The sequence below is a fragment of the Canis lupus genome, chromosome 17 (assembly GCF_003254725.2).
Source record: "Canis lupus dingo isolate Sandy chromosome 17, ASM325472v2, whole genome shotgun sequence".
NCBI classification, from domain to species: Eukaryota; Metazoa; Chordata; class Mammalia; order Carnivora; family Canidae; genus Canis; species Canis lupus.
The window spans coordinates 47,985,055-48,007,577 of record NC_064259.1 but is presented as its reverse complement, the minus strand read 5'-3'; the positions used below and the strand labels follow the sequence as shown (position 1 = coordinate 48,007,577).

The window sequence follows — 22,523 nt, the reverse complement described above, 5'->3', positions numbered from 1 at the left end:
CTTTGCTGTCAGATGGAACCAATTATTCCCTCTAGCCATGGAGAGAAGCAAATTTTCCTCTACTCCCCAAATACTTCTCTTTTAAGTTAGATTTGAAATTGCCAATTCTCCCAGCTGCTCTAACTTCTAGGCTGCTTTTCCACTGACACAGGAAAATACAAGTAGGAATCATATAAAAGGCAACCTAACTCCTTGTGTCCAATTTGTTCAGTACAAAGGATTAGCCCAAGACAAAATGGTTGTTCACTCTTGGATTTGGAGTCCTTTCCAATCACTACCTTCTGCTCTTGCCCTAGAAATCTACTACTTGATGATGTTCTTAGGCCACTCCTGTTTGGACTAAGGCTCCTGTCCAGACCTGCTTCCCCAGCCAGATACCCATTTTTTGCGCCCAGATCACCTTCTATCCTTTGTGGGAAGAAATGTATTCCTAAAAGAAAGTTATCTGATACGGTGATTATTTATAAAAAGTTGATGCCTGAAACCTCCCAACAGATTTCAATTTTAACAAAAATATGCTTACCTCAAAGGAGTTTAAGGCCAATTGAGGAAATACTCTTTTTAGTGAGGCAGGGGGACCCTTTAGGATACTTTCTAATAACCCTCATATAATCGTGAATGTATTCCACCTAAACCAATTCCTTGGTCAGTGCCCTATCATCCAGAGTGGATATAAAGCCTCCCTGTATATCCAAGGCTACCTTCAGAGGTTTCCTTCTCTAACCCTCTCCACCAACAACCTGGGACCACCTCTTCGGTCTGCAGGTGGTCCTGTCCCATGCTCACCAGCTCACACACTCACTCCCACTTCCTGAGCACCCACCTCGTGTTAGGATCATGTAAGACACTAGGAATGGAATATGATAATAGTTCTGTTCCCAAGGAGCTCACCATCTTGTGAATGAAGCAAATGTGCAGACAAACATTGCAATGTACTAAGTATTGTAGTAGAGCTTGGACAGGGCTTCATTCTGCCAGGAGAGGTCAGGGAATTCTTCCCTGAGGAACTTTTCACTGCCTGCTTCATCATGTTGGTTTACATGGGTATAATCTTCCCACATTCATTATAAACCATTCTTGTGTCCCTCATAGTTCCTAGTACAACACTTCATATGCACTAAGCGTCCAATAAGTGTTTTTCAATGTATTGAATAATCATAAATAAACATTTCTTTGCCCAACTTTTCATTAACCACTTCGTGAGGACCAGTGATGAAGAGCGTCATCCAGTGGGCAGTCTAGCTATTACTTTCAACCCAACCTTTACTTGTTTAGTGCCTTGATATTGTCAACTCTCCAAATTGCCCCACATACCCTACTCACACTACCTATATACATTCGCAGACAATGTACATACATTTTTCTGACATGCTGGAATTTTGAACAATCTGAAAATGAGGCAATTGCATCTCAAGACTAAATACAACAAGCTCTTATCGGCTCATCTGTCCCCCTGGATTCCCCCAGGGGGTGGCTCTCCAGCATTTGTCATAAACAGAATGGAGGTCATTAAAGCCTGGCAAAACCCAACAACATATCTAATTATAGGATTGAAATCATAGAGCCAAGCAGTAACAACAGGGCATGCTGAGTTTAGTTACTTCTGAACACACTTTATTGCTTTGCTCTGGTACATCATTCCCCATACTTAAAAAGAAGTGAAGATTTGTAGCATCTCCAAAGGGGGAGTCAGTAGGACAACATCCTCAGGCAGAAATAAAGAGTTTTTAAATTTTTCTAAATGGACTTTTTAAATGCAGTTGAAATGGAAAGTGCAACCCTTCACAGCAGGCAAAACGAACCTTAAGGTCATCTGGAAAGTGTGTCTGATGACTTACATTTATCTCCTAAATATGTCCCCCCTAAGTTCTCACTAGCCATGAGAGAGTTGCCAATATTTCTTTAAATTGCAGGGGGAAACTAGGTAATTTGGTCAACAGAAAAGAAAATTAACAAAATCACAGTTGTGGTTTCTGTTTGTACATTGTTTCTGGAAAAAACTTACATAATATATATGTATACAGATGTGCATATGTATTACATATCTGTTTTTCTAAGCCTTTTTAAAGTAGTTCAGAAACGTATGTTTTGTTCTATGCCTTTTTTATTTTAAATATTTTTATTTATTTATTTTAGAGATAGAGCATGTGCATGAGTGGGTGGGGAGGAACAGAGGAAGAGAGAAACTCAAGCACACACCCCGCTGAGTGCAGGACCAATGTGGGGCTCTATCTCCGGATCCATGAGATCATGACCTGAGCCAAAATCACAAGTCCATTGCTTAACTGACTAAGCCACCCAGATGCCCATGTTATATGTCTTTTTAAAGTAGTATGAATATAATATACATATATTTATATATGTGTGTATACATCTGTATATCTTGAATCTATGTTTTGCATTATACTTTTTAAAAGTGGTCCAGAATATGAAAACCTTACAATAATGTGTATGTTGCTATTATGCAATATAAAATAAGAAAGTTTAAACATATTTTCAAGACTTACTGATTGGCTTTTTTTATTAATAAAATAAGAACATGTCACTTAAAGTAATCATACTGATATAAAAATAAAAATGTATAATATTCTATATTTTGTATCATAATAATATTGGATGATCATCCCTATAGTGCACATAGATTATTGGTAAATTAAAATTTAAAAAAAAGTTTTTTAAATACATGAAACAAAAATAATTATTTTATTATTTTTTTAAGATTTTATTTATTTATTCATGAGAGACACAGAGAAAAACAGAGACATAGGCAAAAAGAGAAGCAGACTTCCTGTGGGGAGCTTTATTCAGAACTTGATTCCAGGGCCCCAGGATCACAACCTGAGCCAAAGGCAGACATTAAACTACTGAGCCACCCAGGTGCCCCAAAATAATTATTTTCAGAAAGATTTTTATTACCTTGTAAAGCAAATCATTTTATTAGTTGTCTTTTCAAAATGTTATTGGATAGTCTTGCCCTTTTATTCCTTCAGAAAAATCTAAGTATATATGTCCAATTCCTGAAATCTCCCTTTACAATTTTGAAAAATATTATAGGTATAAATTAATTTGGGGGACATTGCCAGCTTTATAAAATTGAATACTTTTTTAAAGATTTTATTTATTTATTCATGAGAGACACAGAGAGAGAGAGAGGCAGAGACACAGGCAGAGGGAGAGGGAGAAGCAGGCTCCATGCGGGGAGCCCGACATGGGACTCGATCCTGGGTCTCCATGATCAGGCCCTGGGCTGAAGGCAGCACTAAACCACTGAGCCACCAGGGCTGCCCAAATTAAATCTTTTTTATCTACTTTTCTGCTGTACTTTTAATTCAAAGACCTTTTGCATTTTTGTTTTTAATTTTATTCATATAGGGTCTAAACAATTCTGAGTATGTTGATCTCTCAGTATTGTGACTATTATATTTGAATTATTCTTTTATTTTAATAAACATTCTACTAGTATTATACTGCTAGCATCACTTAGGAGAAATATTAATCATAATGAATGAATCTTGCTACTCTTCACACTTCATTACTATATAAGATGACATGTGAGAAGCAGCTTGACCATAAGTTAGGGATTGCAGTTTGGAGAGTTTTCCCCAAGAGTTCTGATACAGAGTATTTATTTGAAACCACCATTTGACTGATTGTTTTTGTGTGTGTGTGTGTGTGTGTGTGTGCATTTTGCTCCTCTTTCCCTGTCACTTTATTACCCATTGTATTTTTTTACTCCTTGACATTCACATCTGCCTCCCATGCCTCTCTTTGGGTAGAAAATATTGCCCATATCTTCAAAGGCGTTCCTGGGAGACCTGAACAAAAGTTTATGTCTCTCAGCCTGTTTAAAATCAGATAACCCAGCCTCCCAAACACAGCTTCTCAGTTTGTGTAAATCTATCCATCCATTTTCAAGAGATATAATCATAAGCATATTATATTTATATAGTTTATTTAATCTATATTCATAAGCCAGATTTGTGATTTTCTTTTTCACAGCCTATAGATTTTGTTTTCAGATAATACTTGTTTCTTAATATAAACTGTATACATTGCTATCATTCTCTGAACTCTGAAATAATTCCCATAGTGTGGCTGATGTTAAGTTTTTGGAAGTTTGAAAAGATGCTTTAGTCACCTAAATGTGCTTTGATACCTGTTCCAAGTCTTCTCTGTCCATTCATTCAATTTATTGAATGCCTACTCTTTGCCAGAAACTGTATTAGGTATATTTGGATTTCTACTTACTATTGATTAAATTTGCAGTAAGTATTTTGTCCTGGAGACTCATCCAATTCATTGAGCTATTCAAATTAGTTGAATGGCATAATGAACTTTTATCATTTTTAGATCTCCTTTAATTTCAACTTTATAATTGTGTCCTCTCTTTCCTTTTTGATTAAACTTGCCATATTTGTGTCCTCTATTGCTTATATTTAAAGAATTTGTTCTAAATATCTCAATTCTGCTTTTCCCACTTTTAAGTATATTAGCTTCTGATCTCATTATTTAAATTTTTCTATCTTTAGATTTTTCTTTTTAAAATTTATTAATCTATATTAGTTCTTATCTTAATAATAAAATTATTAGTGAATTTATCTTTAATAACTGCTCTGGATGCCTCCCCATACATTTTTATATATACTATTTTATATATACTATTTTCATTTTTATATACACTGCTTTATATTTTATATATACTTTATAAAAAATCTGTAATTGTGAATATTATATTTTTGTTACAAACAATATATATTCAGTCATTTTTGCATTTCTCAAAAGAATCAGACACGTTTAAGCAAGCAAAAAACTCTTCTACAGAGCCTATATGTCTTCTGGCTTTGAATGATAACAGTGATCATAATAATTTCAAATGTTAAAAAGCTTAATGTTAAAAAGATTAAAATTAAGCTACAGATATTAATTAATGGAATATATCCAACCTAAATTTCATTACTAAGAACCTTATCCTCTTGTACTGACTTTTAGCTAATTGTGTACTCTACTGATGGGGTTCAGGGCATGCTACCCCAAAATACAGCAGATTGGCATATTGAATATTTTAAGCTGAAGGAGTTTGAGAAAACAGGAGAAGCAGGAAGATCACTCTGACCTTCTCTCTCACCTTACCTCTCCTGAAATAAATCATAAAACCCTCATGTAAAAGGTGCCCTGCCTCTACCAGGAAAAAAGGAGCATCCTTATCATTGAAGATAAGCAGCCACAAGAAGAATCCAAGCAGGTTTCTCCTGCACTTACCTCACACTGTTTGACCTATCCTATTTCTCTGTGACTGTTCACTCTTCATCAAACCCAGCATAAAAATACTCAGGTTTTATCACCTCTTTGGATCTTCAATTCCTTATGAAGGTTCCTGTGTCATGTAAAACTTATATTTTAAAAGCTGTATGCCTTTCTCCTGTTAATTGGTCTTTGTCCATTTAATTTTTAGACCCAGCCAGGGACCCTAATAGGGTTGAGGAAAATATTTTCCTCCCCTCCACAATGAAGGCAAAAAACTGGGCTTTGTTCATCTTTTTTATTCTCCAGGACTTGCATAGTTACAAGCTCAGCTCATAAGTTTAGTATATGTGCTGCTAAATTGAGCACTACAAGCTCATAAGTTTAAATAAGTTTTAATTCAACACAAAAAGCAGGCAATAGACAACATAGTTGTCAACTTCAGGAACCTGGGTAGCCTTTGGAAACATATCATATTAGAGCAGCCGCTGTTACAAGTGATAGAAACTCAACCTAAAATGATTTGAGAAAATAGAGAGATCTGGGGTAGAGTCTGTGGATTGAGTAGGTCCAGGCAAATGTGCCAGGATTACAATGATGTTATCAGGGCCCCATTTTATTCCATCCTTTGTATCTACTTGCTTGCGTATTTGTCAGCTTTATTCTTAAGCCTCTGTCCACATGCTGGGAAAGATACCAATGGCAGCTGTAAGCATACATGACCTACCAGGTAGCAATCTCAGGAAAGAAATCAAGATTTATCTCCCAAGTAAAGCCACCAGAAGGGCTCAGTCAGCCTGTTTTGGACTTAGTTCCTGAGGCCAGGAGGGTGAAATGTTTAGAGATTTCAGGCCTGGGCCATGTACATTTCTTTCTTTTAAACTTTTGAATATCCTGTTATTTCAGTTAAGACATGCTTGCCTGACATTAATCCCCAACTCTGAGCTCCCTGAACAGTTCCCTGGTCCTGAATTTTCTACTTTTCTTTAGTCAAGGTGCTTCAGCTAGATCTCAGCTCCAATTACATGGCTTCTCTTTTTTTCTTTATGGTGGGGGGAGGGAGGGTTCCACTCCAGACCTTAGAGAAAGTTAGAAGCAAAAGATGGATCTAAATGCTGTTTGATAGGCCATTTTTAATCAGAGGAGAGCAATCTTCCCCTCTCAAAGGAGGACTCTTCACATCAGGTATTTGGCTTGAGAGGTGCTCACTGATTAATTACTTACATTTACATAACATTAATCTCCTTCCTAACAATTTAGCAAGCTTCCAACTGCTGCCCCCCATATCCGTCTGGCAAAACATCCTTGCTCATAAAAGGGCCAGAACTACTTTTCCAGTGCATGGATTCTGAAAACATACTTAAACAGAATCAAGGTCTTTTTTTTTTTTTTTTTTTTTTTTTTTTTCAGAATCAAGGTCTTAAGCAAAGCAATAAATGATTATTTTATTTCTTCCGTGTATATTAGGAAGATATTTCAAAGAAATGCTTGAGCTTCACAATCTGTTTTGAGTTGTGTATATAGAAAATGTGTTTCCTTCTACCTAGAGCTCTCTTTCCTGATTTTTCCCCCCAGAATCCTAGTCATTTATCAAAGCTCTGTTCTAATAACACTACTTTTTGAAGACTTCCCAGGCCTCTTGGTCCATAGACATTTTTCATTCCACATTACCAGGTAGACCCACATGGGATTCATTCAACACACACTCACTGAACTCTTCCAATGCTAAACCTTGTGTAGATGCTAAGAACACGATGTGATTTAAAAATAGTTCCTTCTCCCACAGAGTCCCAAGGTCAGAAGTGTGTGCAAGGTATAGTGATGACACAAAGAAAGGAATTTAGTCAAGAGGAGATACTTGTGTTAGATCTTGAAGAATAACCACAAATTCACCACACCAGCAAAGAAGGTAATTGGCAGTACCGTTGTTAGGGTAGGGCTGGAGGACTCCTTGCCTGGTGCCCCATCCTTGCAGGGTTCTGATATGGCTCTTCCCCAGCTCTACTACCCAATGCCTCCCCCCCACCCCACTATCTAGACCAAGTTATAAGTAGCTAGTAGTTTGAATCTCCTGCCTAACATCATCAACTCCGCTTCCTCATCTGTGCTGCTTCTTCCCCAAGTCCAGCCTCTTGAAGGCAGAATGTACTGGCAGTGTGTGCACTCCTAGTTCCAGGTGTAGCCAGAGGTGATTCTGGGGAGTATGGCAATTTGGATGTGTAAACTAAGCTGTCCATACACATATACATGAAGCCCTTTGTTGTAGGAGTGAGGGAAGAAGTAGGGCAGGCTGAGGTCCAAGGCACAGGGATAGGAGTTGGCCTCTTTACACCGCTAGGGTCCAGGGTGGAAATCCAAAGAATCTGAAAATTCTGAAGTTGAGCCTGGCCTTCAGGTCAATAGGAAGATACATTTGTCAAGGTAGGACGGAATAATACATTTTATATCACGGTTTGTTGGCTTGATTTATAATCAATATGTACATGTGTGGTAGGTGTGCCTCCATTTATACTCTTGCAAGGGCTGCAGAAATGTTAGAGTAGTACTGGGAGTTGGAGAGGCTCAGAGGCTGTCCTGAGTAGAGAAGAAGACAGAAAAACGTAGAGGTAGGATTCAGAGAACACAAGCACAAACAGGTCAGTGTGATCTCAAGACGATGTGGAGAATAGTTAGTTGAGCATATATATCCCTCTCTCCCACCAGACTGTAAACTCTTTGAAGTGAAATCCTGTGGAACATTCATTCTTGTGCTTGGCACACCGTTTTGCACAGACTAAACTCTCAACTCGTGGTAGATGAATTTATGTTGAACAAATGAGGTAATATGTGTCACTCAGAGGGAAAGTGCAAATACACTTCTCACTGTTTACTCATCTTAAAGACAACTACAGATAAATGAATAGTAGTCTTTAACTATATTAACTGATGCTGTAAGTGGACCAGTTTCCATGCTATGTTCATCCCAAATAACTGATAATGAGAAGAAAAAGAAGAAAAACAAAATATGGCTAGCATAAAATAATTTTCTATCTACTTTTCTAAAAAAAAAAAGAAAGAAAGAAAAGAAGAAGAAGAAGAGAGAAGAAAGAAGAAAGAAAGAAGAAAGAAAGAAAGAAAGAAAGAAGAAAGAAAGAAAGAAGAAAGAAAGAAAGAAAGAAAGAAAGAAAGAAAGAAAGAAAGAAAGAAAGAAAGAAAAGAAAGAAAAAGGAAAAATGGGGCCTGTTGTATTAACCTAGACCAGGAGTGCAGAAATGCACTGAGCATTCTGAGGTGATATTTTGTCAATGACAGTTTGGCAGAACCAACCCTCAAGGTATCCATGAGGCTTGAGAGTGTTCACTCTTAAATGTACAATCTTTCCAGGGCTATTTAGAATGGATTGTGAGTGTAGGACTTGAACATTTTTAAAAGTATTTTTTTCCCACAGGTTCAAGTCAGTCAAAAAGAGTATGCCGGTGACCAGTCCCCCACAGGGCCTCACACAACCTTACCCATTGTAGGGAGTTAGCCATCTTATAAAACCCCTCATAGATGGACATACACCTTTGTTGTTGGAGTGTTTCTTTCTGCCAGCCAGTGGAGGGGCAGAGGAGAGAGAAGAGAGATAGAGGAGAGGGACAAAGGTAGGTAGTAAGGGAGCCCTAAGTGGAAGACACGCGTACAGATAAGAATCTCCCTGGAATGCACAGCTTACTATTTTCTTCATGGCCTTCTGGGCCCTCTCCTGTGCAAGTGGACCCTGACCTCACCACAGGGTGCGGTGCTCTCCTGGTGCTCAGCAGTCTCTTCTACTGTGGAGCCCTTCCACCTCCTTGCACACAACTAATCCCTCTCAGCTCTGCACCTTTGTACATGGGCTTCCCTCTACCTGGTCCTCTCCTTCTCCTGTCTTATTCTCCAGATGGCTTTAAGTCATACTCCTCAGTCCCATCTCAAGCCACAGAGGCTGCCCTCGACCCTCCAGTGCTGGGTGGCTCCCCCTCCATCTACTCCCATTTTTGCCTAGGTTTTCCCCACTGTGGCATTACTACATGATATTGTAAATATCTGCTTACTTACTTGTATCTTCTGCTTGACTGCAAGCTCTATGCAGGTAAGAAATGGTGTCCTCATAGCCTTGCTCATGACCTCCATAGATGTTTGTGCATCCATTTGTTGAATGAATGATTAAATGAATGAATACAACCTAGGTTGGCAGATAAGCTTCTGGTGGAGCCTAAACTTTCCATTCATTTCTCATGTGAAAACCAGGACTCTGCCACAGGTAGAGCCACATTTCAAACAGATGCAGGCAGAAGATGAAGTAGGCACAAGTCTATAAAAAGTGAGAGCCTACTGTGGCAACCATGGGCAGGAATGGAGGAATGCACTGAGCACCCCACAAAGGGTGACAATGCTACCAACCCAGTTGCACATATGAAGGGAAAAAAGGCATTCCATACCTACTGAGTATCTACTCTTTGATAAGCATTATGTCAATTATTTATATATGTGATCTCATTAAATCATCACAACAACTCCATTGAGGCATTAACTGATACTTCCATTTTACCCAAGAGGACACTGAGGCCCAAAGAGATTAAGCAATTTGCCTCAAGTCACACAGCAGTGGATTTTAGGTCTAGGATTTAAATCCAAGTCTGCCTCTTACTACTGTATCATTCTGCTTCTGGAGGCAGCGTGAGGTATCTCAAAAGCACCATGACTTCCAACACTTGGAAGCCCATTGGCATCTCCTGGCAGGAAATAATGAGGATCTGAACCAAAATACTGTGGACAGCTTTGGGGAGAGGAGACAGATGTAAGAGCTCTCTGTGAGGTAGGAACTAAATTAGTGAACCTAATACAATGTTTACTCATTTACCTATTCAACCAATATTCATTGAGCTTTGTTACCTGCCAGACACTGTGTTTAGTTGGCCCAGGAATGTAAATAAGAGTAAGACTTGGTTTCAGCACTTAGTGAACTCAGATTCTAAAAGAAGCAGTAGATGAAAACAAATCATGATGCTTCAAGCTCACTATGTACTTTGACTCTGTCTTTTAACATCTCTACCCATTTCTTCTTTTTTCCTTCCCTGATGTGTGGTTCACAATCCTCCTAATATCCCAACCATTGCTGTAAGCATCACACACATGGCCTTTGTGGCTTGCATATATCACTAGCTCTAGCTGCATTTTAAGGCCATCTCATGAATACCAGCCAGGAACCAGTTCCTCAGTTCACTGGCTTAACCGCTTACCTTAAAAGCTGACACATAGGGGCACCTGGGCGGCTCCATCGGTTAAGCATCTGCCTTTGGTCACAATCTTGAGGTCCTGGGATCAAGCCCTGCATCAGGCTCCCTGCTCAATGGGGAGTCTGCTTCTCCCTCTCCCTCTGCTGCTACCCCTGCTTGTGCATTCTCTCTCTGTTGAATAAATAAAGTCTTTTTGAAAAGCTGATATATGAAAACATTAAAATATTAATAATCATTTATTCAGCACATTCTATACATCAAGCTTTTGATCAGGCATCAAGTACACCACCATAAACACAGTAGATGTGACTGTCTTCAAGATTACATTTAGAGGGAGATACAGACAAGTAAATGGGCAAATGCAAAACAGTTGTAGTGTTTAAAAGTGCAAACAGTATAATTGGGTAAGTGATGGTAAAATATAGGAGGGACATCTCATATGACGTAAAGGAGTCAGACATTCAAATTAAAAACGAGAAATATGTATGTCTGGAGATTCTATTCAGTATAGAACCCCTTGTCTCACTCAAAAGAATTGTTCTGAATGTATCTTTTGAGATAGAAGGAGAGAGAAATATTAAAGAAAAAATTGATTATTTTCCCTGGAACCTAAAGAAATAAGTTGAAAGATGGAGAATGTTCCCTCACTAATGACTTCAGTCAAAAACTCAGAATCTACATATCATCTTTAATACTCAGAGGCATGTTATGAGGGCACCAACTAGATTCTGTCTTTCTAATCCTTTTTCTCAGTCATCTTTTATCCTTTCCATTGCTTCTGCTGAAAGAACTGTCAAACCTCTATTTCCCTGCTCTGGAATTTAGGCTGAAAAATGGAAAGACTATTTCCATTGGGAATATTGACAGTCTCCAGGCCTTGACTCTTGGGTTTTGAAAGAGGATGCTGTTTTTGTTAATGGAAATTCATGAGTATTTGGAACACACTGATGCAATAGTCCCTAAGTCAAAGGTCAAAGGGGGCCTGTGCGTGTTAGCAGGAGGCACTGGCTCAAATCTAATCAGTGGTGGGACGCCTGGGTGGCTCAGCAGTTGAGCATCTGCCTTTGGCTCAGGGCATGATCCCAGAGTCTAGGGATCAAGTCCCACATCAGGCTCCCTGCAAGGAGCCTGCTTCTCCCTCTGCCTATGTCTCTGCCTCTCTCTGTGTCTCTCATGAATAAATAAATAAAATCTTAAAAAAATCTAATCAGTGGTAACCTTAAGACCGTTAGAGATCAAGCAGCTCCTTAAGTGAGGCCATATCAAAGTTTGCTGCATAGCTGTAAGTGGTGTCACTGCTGGAACCCACAGGATCTCTCTGTGCTGCTCCATCAGCTCTGCTTGCCGCATCTGAACCCAGCTGCAGACCACCTTTGCCTGATAATGTTTCCAGTTCCCTAATGGGCCTCTGCCAAGAACTCCAGTCCACTGCAACAGAACCCTGATGCTTGCCTGACCTCCCACAACCCTGTGTATAATAGTTTGAGAGGAAAGAAGGCAAGGAAGAAATCTATAAACACATATTCTCTGTATCTACATCTTTCTCTGTCCCCCTCCTTCTCTCTCCCAATGCAGACTTGAAAAGCCAGCTCATTTTCACAGTCATGAAACCATTCTGAAGAGTGACATTTCATTTTAAATGGATTTTATCAAAAGTGCAGCAGGCACGTGGACTTGTCATCACACGGCTCTATCCATGGTGACTCCTGAAAACAGCATTTCTCACAATTAGGACTACAAAGGCAGCATTAAAGTACCCATAAGGAGAAATAAAATAATAACCACAACCCCAAAGCCCACAGGGTATTTCTTTAAGAAGCATTTTTTTTTTAAGTTTTTAAATTTTTCCCCATATCTAATTAGGAAAAATTTTAAATGGCCTATCCCCAAACCAACCCCTGAAGGCTTGTGCTAGGCTTGTTCTGGGCTCATGGACTGAATTTGCACAGAATGGGAAGAGGCTCCACCGAGGCAGAAGGCTGAACCGGCTGAAGCTGATTTAATAAAAATCCACGGGGCAGACTACAGGGGATCAGCCCAATGCAACAGCTGTAGCAAAGACCGGCAAAACAAAGGAAGTCAGACTGACACTTGTTAATGGCATTGGTCCTACCAAGGATCAGGCAGGATGGTAATGAGGCAAGCTTTTAAATTCTGGAATTTTCAACTGAGATGAGAGCAGGACTGACCTTGGCTTAACTGGTAAAGTTTATGTGCGTAGTACCACTCTCTCCGGGGTTACTTTGGCTGGCTTTCCAGGATGGGGCCTTTTAAGTAGATAGATAGGCAAGATATATATAATGCCTCAAGTGCTCCCATTTGATGAGGTTTGTTGTCAGCATCCTCAGGAGCCTCTGGTCCTAGATGAGGGAGCTCCTGTCCAAGAACTCTCCTGTCCTGGATGACATTTGTCTTTCAGTTTAGGAAGGAGCTTCAGCATGAAATCTGAGAGCATGAGCTTTGAATATGGCCTATGTTCAATACTGCACCCTATTTGCTAACTGTATCACAGAAGGAAGTTCCTCCATCCTTCTGGTGCTCTCTCTACTCATCCATGAAATATCGGTGCTATACTAACTGTACCTACTTCAAAGTTGTGAGAATATGAAAGCGATAAAGTAAACAGAACTTACACTCTGAGCCTGGCACATTGTAAAATCTCCACAAATTGCAGTCATCGTTGTTGGTGGCAGTGTTAAGATGCCACAGGTTCCTTTATCTAGGGATAATGAGGTGTTGCATCACAATTGCCAGGCATTTCTCAAAGATGGACCAAGCAGTGTCTCCAGGTCCTGCCTAGTTTAGCTACAACTCCTGTTGGGAGAGACCAGATCATTCAGCTCCCCCTGCACATCTCCCTCAGCACCGTCACTGCTGGGCTTCTGCACATTACTGAGTCCTCCTCATCTCTCTACATCAACTTGTGCTGCCAAGGCATCAGAAAGATGATTTTTTCTTCTTCAGGAAGAGATTGGGACTCTCTCCCCAAGTTCCTTCACTCCCCACTAGCAGTTTCCACCTGTTGGCCCAGCCTCATGTTTAGCTGTGCAATTCTAAAACGTTTGAGCTTCTGACTTTTACACTGAATACTGGATGCTCTTCCAAATGATTGCCCAGTGTTTGTATATTCCCCATGAAAAGCAGGGCTTTTTTTATTCTTCCTTTTTTTTCTTTCATATCTGGCTACCTTGGCCTGACTTTCTAGCTCTTGGCCTTTTGGGAATAGGCTATTCTAACAACAATTGAGACCCAATCCAAACTGATCCCATTTTTTTAACCTAATTTATACCAGTAACAGTAGCTTTATGAGCTATCCTTCTTAAGATTTACTTTTAAATGTAGAATTCCTATACATGGCAATAATTAAATGCAAAATCACTTTATTACTGGTGGAATTTCAGGTGCCATGGCAGATTGTGAAGAAATATGTTTAGTCAGAAAATGTTCCTACTAGCCCTGACTTTTCTACTGTATCTCCCCCAGCACATAACTTCTCATGAACTGCTGGGCATGGACAAAGTGGCTGAAAATATGTCTTCATTTATTAAGAGAACTAGAACTTTTTGAATCCTATTTCCCCCCTTCATTCAACTCTTCTAGTCACTATAGCAATTTGGCATTTAAAATCAAGTATGAACAAATCTACTTATCTCTTATTCTAGAATAAATACTGTCCAGCTATACCAGACAATCAATAGCGTTTGACTTTTCATTTTGTAAACATAAAAAAAATTATTGGATGTATTTCTGGACCTCACAAAATTGACAGGAAGCCTGAAGATCCAGACATGATAAATGTGCGGGAGAAGAGGGGTCAGGCGGCTGACAGTGCGCTAAGGTCAGGCCCCAGGAGTGTCTGCAAGGGAAATCACTCTGCTCTGCTACCACCAATCTGAAAAATCTCCAATTATTTCAGGCACTTCGGATCACCAGGCTCAAGGTTCAAGTCCCAGGTGGGGGCATCCATTTGGCTTAACCTAGACCATCCCCATAATGAGGAAGAAAGGAAAGGGGAAATCTCTCCTCTTTAGCTTCTTTAATGGGAAGTAGTGTCCTGCCACCCATATAATTTGTGAATTCTTTCACGTAGCAGAAGTGTTCATATGCCAGGTCATCCCCCCTACCGACACAGACATACTCTTTAAAAAGGGGGGAGAAGGAAAATATTTCCTCCATTAGAAATCCAACAAATTTGATCTTATCTACATGGTTTTGTATAATAGCTTAAGCCAAACCATTGTCTTTTTCTTCTCCTTAAAACAGCTTGGAGAACAGATTTGTTCATTATTTTTTGCCTTTTAGATCATGTTGATTTCTCATTTTACATGAATAATCTTAGAAAACTATAAATTTTGGTTAAATAAATTATTTTCATCATTTGCTCATTTTCATTATTATCTGTGAGATTGTACTTCCTTCAGAAAAATGTTCCTCTTTGATTCTGTTAGAATCTCTCTTCACATTTTGAAATTGATGCTCCTGCTAGGTTATAGGTGGTATTTATAACAACCTTCTTTCTTCTACTACCTATTCTGTATTCCCTTTGCTTTTGGCAAGCATCTCAGCTGGTTGTTGTTCTTTACCTGGTGGAATGATCCAAATCTTCTTTCCTGCGAGTCTGGGTTATTACTAATTCTGCTTGGATTGGATTGTAGTTCTCTATTGACTTTAATCACTGGGCATGGCAATACTAAAAGACACCCTAAGGGATCTCCTGTATTCCAGACATATCTCCCCTTACCTCCATTTTGTAGTAGTAGTCCAAAATTCCCTTGGTAGTCAGGATCAAATCACCCTCGCAAACACCATAACTCCCTTATTTGCCTATTTTTTCAGAGGCATGAGGCCAAAGTTACCATGTAGCCATCTTAACTTCTAGTCCAATTCAAATTATGGTTTTGTACCAGGGTTTCTTTTGTTCTGAGTCCCACTCAAAACTAGAAGCTTTTGGGGTCACTCAGTAAATGGGTCATAGTAACATGAGGAGTATGTTGTTTCCAAAATCCAAAGAGGCAAATTAGACACTGTGTCTCTTTCTTGGTTATAGGGGAGGCCCAAATGCAACAACAACTTATCCTTCTTCTTAGAATTCATCTCATCATGCTCCATACCACGACCCTAGAAATTTCACTGTGATAGAAGGTCCCTGAATTTCAGTTAGGCTTATTTCCCACCCTGTCTCATACAAATGTCTTACCAATAACTCTAAAGTAATTGCTACTTCTTGCTCACTAGACCCAATCCATGTAATAGTATTAGTATAATGAATTAGTGTGATGTCTTGTGGAAGGAAAAGGCAATCAAGATCTCTTCAAACTAAATTATGACATAGAGTCGTCATAGAGAGTTAGAGAGTCAGTATATCCCTGAGGTAGGACAGTGAAGGTATATTGCTGGCCTTGGCAGCTGAAGCAAAGTAATTCTCGTGGGCCTTATGGACAAGTGGGGAGAAAAGGGCATTTTTCAGATCAATAGCTGCATACCAAGTACCAGCAGATGTGTTAATTTTCTCAAGCAATGAAAGCACATCTGGTACAGCAGCTGCAATTGGAGTCACCACCTGGCTTAGCTTATGATAATCCACTGTCATTCTCCAAAATCCGTCTTCTGCATAGACCAAATAGGAGAGGAGAAAGGGTATGTAGTGGTAATCAGCACTCTTGTGTCTTTTAGGTCCTTAATGGTGACACTAATCTCTGCAATTCTTCTAGGGATGCTGTGTTGCTTTACTATTTCCCTAGGTAGAGGCAGTTCTAATGGCTTCCATTTGACCTCTCCTACCATATTAGCTCTTACTCCACAGGTCAGGGAACCAATGTGAGAATTCTACCAGCTGCTAAGTATGACTGCCCCAATTATGCATTCTGGAACTGGGGAAATACCACAGGAAGGGTTCATGGACCCGCTAGACCCACATGGACCTGCTGGACCCACTGTGAGACAGACTTGGGCTAAATATCCATTGATCACCTGACCTCCAGAAGGCCCTACTCTGACTGCAGGGCCACAGTAATGTTTCAGGTCTCCTGGAATTATTGTCATTTCAGACCCAGTGTACAATAATAGTCTCTGAAAGTTCTAATTATTTCCTTTTCCCCAATGTTCAGTTATCCTGGTAAATGTCAAAGTCCCTTTGGGGAAGGCTGAAGAAAGATTAATAGTATAGTTTCAGTAGTGTGCCCTGGTCCTTCCTTAAGGGGACCCAGACTCCTAACTATAAAAAAAGAAAAAAGGCAGGCTATTCAATAGAAAAAGAGCATCCAAAGATCCAATAAGACAATGAAAGGTGCTCAATATCATCAGATAAATACAAATTAAAGCCACAATGAGATGCCCCAATGCATTCATTGAGATGACTAAGATTAAAAAGACTGAATATAACAGACATGCATAATACATATGTATGCCAAAAAACATATCCAAGAGCATTCACAATGGCAACATTTTAATATTTCAAAGCAGTAAATAGCTCAAATAACATAAAAAATAAAATTAGTAAATAAAATATGATAAATTTCCTAAATGAACTACTACACAACAATGAAAAAGAACAAACTACTGCAATATGTAATTAAGATGAATCCCACAGACACACTCTTAAGCAAAAGAAAGCAGTATTAAAGAGTACACACCATGTGATTCCTTTTATTCAAAGTTTAAGAATGGGCAAAATACTCTATAGTGGTGAAAGTTTAAAAATAGTTAATTTTGCAGAAGGTGTAATGAGTGTAAGGGACAATGTAGGGGTTTCTAATGTGGTGTTAATGTTCCAGTTAATGTAATGGTTGCAAGGCTGTGTTCACTTTGTAAAATTCATGGAGCTATACACTTACAAATTTTGCATTTTACTCTCTATGTATGTTATACTTCAATTAGAATTTTACTCAATGTGATTCATCATATCAGCAAGAGAAAAACCAAGAACCATATGATCCTCTCATTAGATGCAGGGAAAGCATTTGACAAAATACAGCATCCATTCCTGATCAAAACTCTTCAGAGTGTAGGGATAGAGGGAACATTCCTCAGCATCTTAAAAGCCATCTACGAAAAGCCCACAGCAAATATCATTCTCAGTGGGGAAGCACTGGGCGCCTTTCCCCTAAGATCAGGAACAAGACAGGGATGTCCACTCTCACCATTGCTATTCAACATAGTACTGGAAGTCCTAGCCTCAGCAATCAGACAACAAAAAGATATTAAAGGCATTCAAATTGGCAAAGAAGAAGTCAAACTCTCCCTCTTCGCCAATGACATGATACTCTACATAGAAAACCCAAAAGCCTCCACCCCAAGATTGCTAGAACTCATACAGCGACTTGGTAGAGTGGCAGGATACAAAATCAAACCCAGAAATCAATGGTATTTCTATACACTAACAATGAGACTGAAGAAAGAGAAATTAAGGAGTCAATCCCATTTACAATTGCACCCAAAAGCATAAGATACCTAGGAATAAACCTCACCAAAGAGGTAAAGGATCTATACCCTAAAAACTACAGAACACTTCTGAAAGAAATTGAGGAAGACACAAAGAGATGGAAAAATAGTCCATGCTCATGGATTGGCAGAATTAATATTGTGAAAATATCAATGTTACCCAGGGCAATTTACACGTTTAATGCAATCCCTATCATAATATCATGACTTTCTTCAGAGAGTTAGAACAAACTATTTTAAGATTTGTGTGGAATCAGAAAAGACCCCGAATAGCCAGGGGAATTTTAAAAAAGAAAACCATATCTGGGGGCATCACAATGCCAGATTTCAGGTTGTACTACAGAGCTGTGGTCATCAAGACAGTGTGGTACTGGCACAAAAACAGACACATAGATCAATGGAACAGAATAGAGAATCCAGAAGTGGACCCTCAACTTTATGGTCAACTAATATTCGATAAAGGAGGAAAGACTATCCATTGGAAGAAAGACAGTCTCTTCAATAAATGGTGCTGGGAAAATTGGACATCCACATGCAGAAGAATGAAACTAGACCACTCTCTTGCACCATACACAAAGATAAACTCAAAATGGATGAAAGATCTAAATGTGAGATAAGATTCCATCAAAATCCTAGAGGAGAACATAGGCAACACCCTTTATGAACTCAGCCAGTAACTTCTTGCAAGATACATCCACGAAGGCAAAAGAAACAAAAGCAAAAATGAACTATTGGGACTTCATCAAGATAAGAAGCTTTTGCACAGCAAAGGATACAGTCAACAAAACTAAAAGACAACCTACAGAATGGGAGAAGATATTTGCAAATGACATATCAGATAAAGGGCTAGTTTCCAAGATCTATAAAGAACTTCTTAAACTCCACACCAAAGAAACAAACAATCCAATCATGAAATGGGCAAAAGACGTGAAGAGAAATCTCAGAGAGGAAGACATAGACATGGCCAACATGCACATGAGAAAATGCTCTGCATCACTTGCCATCAGGGCAAGTATTTTCAGGGAAATACAAATCAAAACCATGATGAGATACCACCTCACACCAGTGAGAATGGGGAAAATTAACAAGGCAGGAAACCACAAATGTTGGAGAGGATGCGGAGAAAAGGGAACCATCTTACACTGTTGGTGGGAATGTGAACTGGTGCAGCCACTCTGGAAAACCGTGTGGAGGTTCCTCAAAGAGTTAAAAATAGACCTGCCCTACGACCCAGCAATTGCACTGTTGGGGATTTACCCCAAAGATTCAGATGCAATGAAACGCTGGGACACCTGCACCCCGATGTTTCTAGCAGCAATGTCCACAATAGCCAAACTGTGGAAGGAGCCTCGGTGTCCATCGAAAGATGAATGGATAAAGAAGATGTGGTTTATGTATACAATGGAATATTCCTCAGCCATTAGAAACGACAAATACCCACCATTTGCTTCAACGTGGATGGAACTGGAGGGTATTATGCTGAGTGAAGTAAGTCAATCGGAGAAGGACAAACAGTGTATGTTCTCATTCATTTGGGGAATATAAATAATAGTGAACGGGAATATAAGGGAAGGGAGAAGAAATGTGTGGGAAATATCAGAAAGGGAGACAGAACATAAAGACTCCTAACTCTGGGAAACAAACTAGGGGTGGTGGAAGGGGAGGAGGGTGGGGGGTGGGGGTGAATGGGTGACGGGCACTGAGGAGGGCAGTTGACGGGATGATCACTGGGTGTTATTCTGTATGTTGGTAAATTGAACACCAATAAAAAGTTAATTTATTAAAAATAAGAATTTTACTCAAAGAAAAATATAAGGGAATATATATGGGAATGAATTTTAAGGGTATTTGGATAGGGAGAAGACATTTAATTTCAGATTGGGTTAATTTTATCAACAGAAGTGCACTTAGCGCATAGTCTGGATTTAATGTGCTGGCTTGAACAGATAAAACTCCTTTAAATTATTTGCTCAGTTGAAAGCTGAAAGTTAGACTCAATAGTGGCTTACATCTAGTAAAGTTGGGATTATATAAATTAATTTTGTAATTGCAATGTGAAATTAGCCAATGAATTTTGAATAATATGTATGCCTCAAAAAAAATATGTATGCCTGGATCCTACTTGCTACAGAGTCTTGGACAGAGATAGACTGAGCAACAGGATTTTCAAGAACTCTCCACCTGATTCTAATGAGCAGTGAGATTGAGATGTACAGAAAGGAACCTAATAACTTATGAAGATATAGATGTAGGTTAAGTGGGACCCATTCCCTTACAAGGACACACCCCCACTTTCAAGTGGTCCCTGAATATGCTCACTTCACAAATTTGTAGGGAAATACACTGATGAAGAGATCATCAGTAAACACACACACACACACACACTCACACACACACACACACACACACACAAAACAAAGCAAAATTGAAAAAAAGAAAAACCTCAGTGGCTGATTCCTGTTGAACAAGTATGTGGGTAGGAGACACCATCATTGAAACAAGCTTCATAATTTCAATGGGATGGTGGGATCCTAGAGCAGAAACAGGCCAACTAGCAGCACTTACCCAACCAAGACAAAATGGAACCGGTTATCATCATAGATCCTAGTACTAGATTGATAACCAAATAACACATCCACACAGATCTCTGGTAATGCCTAATTAATCATGAGGTCTTAGGACTAAACTACATGGAAAATGAACTAAGGTACTAATTAATCTGTATAATAACAATAAAATAAACCATCTAGATCTGGCCAACAGAAGTCTGATTTGAGCCATGATAATAGTGAAACATAGTTCCTCACTGAATTCTCAGACCTGTCAGTTCAGATACCCAGAGTCCCTTGACTGAATGGAAGCCTAGTATACTTAAAGTAATAACATAAATTGTATCAAAATTTTCTCACTGCCCTTCTCTAAGGGATCTGTGGCCATGGACCAGGAAACCTGTACCTGGGAAAAGGAAAATACACAGATATTTTAAGAATTTTAGAATCTTAACTTTGAGCTAACTGCTTGATTCCTGGGGACCCAGAATGCCATAAGTCAGATGATAAATACATAAGTTTTGCCCAGGGTCCATATTATAGTATGAGTCTAATTGTCTAGTTCTGGAGTGTTTACTTAGAAACAGGTTTACCTGATAATTGGCAGAAGTGCCATCTTAGCAATCTGACCCATGCCAAAATTATAAAACAAAACTAAAACTAATACTAATCCCTGAGAGAACAAAGGAATTAGTGATACTATCAATGGTCTGAAAGGTTTAGGAATGCTGATTCCTAAAAAAAAGAAAAAAAAGGAATGCTGATTCCTTTCATAGCCCTATTTAATCTGGACCTCCTAAATCAAAAACTCTGGAGGTGTTGCCTAACAGCCTGTGTGGAGGTGTTGCCTAATAGCCTGTGCTTTCATGAGCCCTCTAGGTGATTCTGATGTACATTTAAAGAATCACAGACACAAAAGGAGTGTTTTTTTCTCTTTCCCAAAAAGAAGACAACAACAGAAGCACATAGCTATAACCTGGAAGAGACAGGAGTACACTCACCATCTAACCTGAGAGCTACACCAGTTTTTCAGATCTATGCTGCTATTTAGTCCCAGTTGCCTTGCTTATCTCAACATCACCATAGGACATCAGCTGGTCTCTCCATTGATGGTGTCATGTCTGTAGGAACTATAGTAAGATATAATGGCATTCTAGGTAGTGTTATGAGATACATATGTGCCAGAAGATAGAAGATATTTCCCATAAAAATACAAACTTGAGCCACTACAGTGAAGTTTGTAGGAATCAGTGGTCCAGGACATTGTGGGACATCCTTTCCAAACTGAAAGACAACTTGCTGTACTCTTTATCCTCACCCTCTTCAAATCCCAAATATAAAGGCATATTGGTACTGGATCTCTAGGTTTTGAAATTAATAGTGTAGTTGTGTGTATTGTTCTATTTACCAAGTCTCAAAGGAAGAGGTAGGTCTCCAACTGATCCAGGTGGATAGTTTGTGTGAAGGACCCAGCAGATAATCTGTGGGATATTAGTGTGTTAAACGGAGCCTATGGAAAGATAAAATAGAAAAATGAAAGCAGAGTGTCCTGATGGGTTAATATATCTTTCTTAGACAAATGACTAAATTCTTTTTGAGAAATGGCTACTGGCTTATTACTAAACCTTGGTAGGCTAAATGCTAAACCATGAAACACTTGGTCATCATACAATCTGAGATGCCCATAATTTACAGGGTTTTACGTGATTCATCGAGTCAAAAAATTGCTCATGTTCAACAACACCCCACGAACAAGCAGAGGTGTTATATAAAGAAGCAAGGTCAAGCAAATCCTGAAAGCTCAAGTAAGTTACATAAATGGGTGAATCACAACCTCACTGCTATCTCTTCCTCAACCCAAACCAAGGGTGTTCCAGAGAATTTCTTATGATCACTTAAGAGAGAAGAAAACACTTTAAGCCTGACTTAGTGTGCTCTGATGACAATGCAGTGGTAATAGAGATTTATAAAAATATTGGCTAAGAGTAATCAATCCTCTCAGGAGGTAGAAATCAATCCATGAAAAAGAAAGATGGCCTGAAGTATGCATAGC

At 39.1% G+C, this 22,523-nt stretch overlaps 1 long non-coding RNA gene across 1 annotated transcript in view; it reads right to left on the bottom strand.

Annotated features, from left to right (window-relative positions):
* Positions 1 to 22,523, bottom strand: part of LOC125752847 (uncharacterized) — a 39,246-nt gene that overhangs the window by 15,833 nt on the left and 890 nt on the right. The window contains exons 2-3 of the long non-coding RNA XR_007403293.1: positions 21,879 to 21,980; positions 10,485 to 10,652 (exon numbers count right to left, since the gene is read on the bottom strand). This is a non-coding gene — a long non-coding RNA (uncharacterized LOC125752847). The remainder of the gene's footprint in view (positions 1 to 10,484; positions 10,653 to 21,878; positions 21,981 to 22,523) is intronic.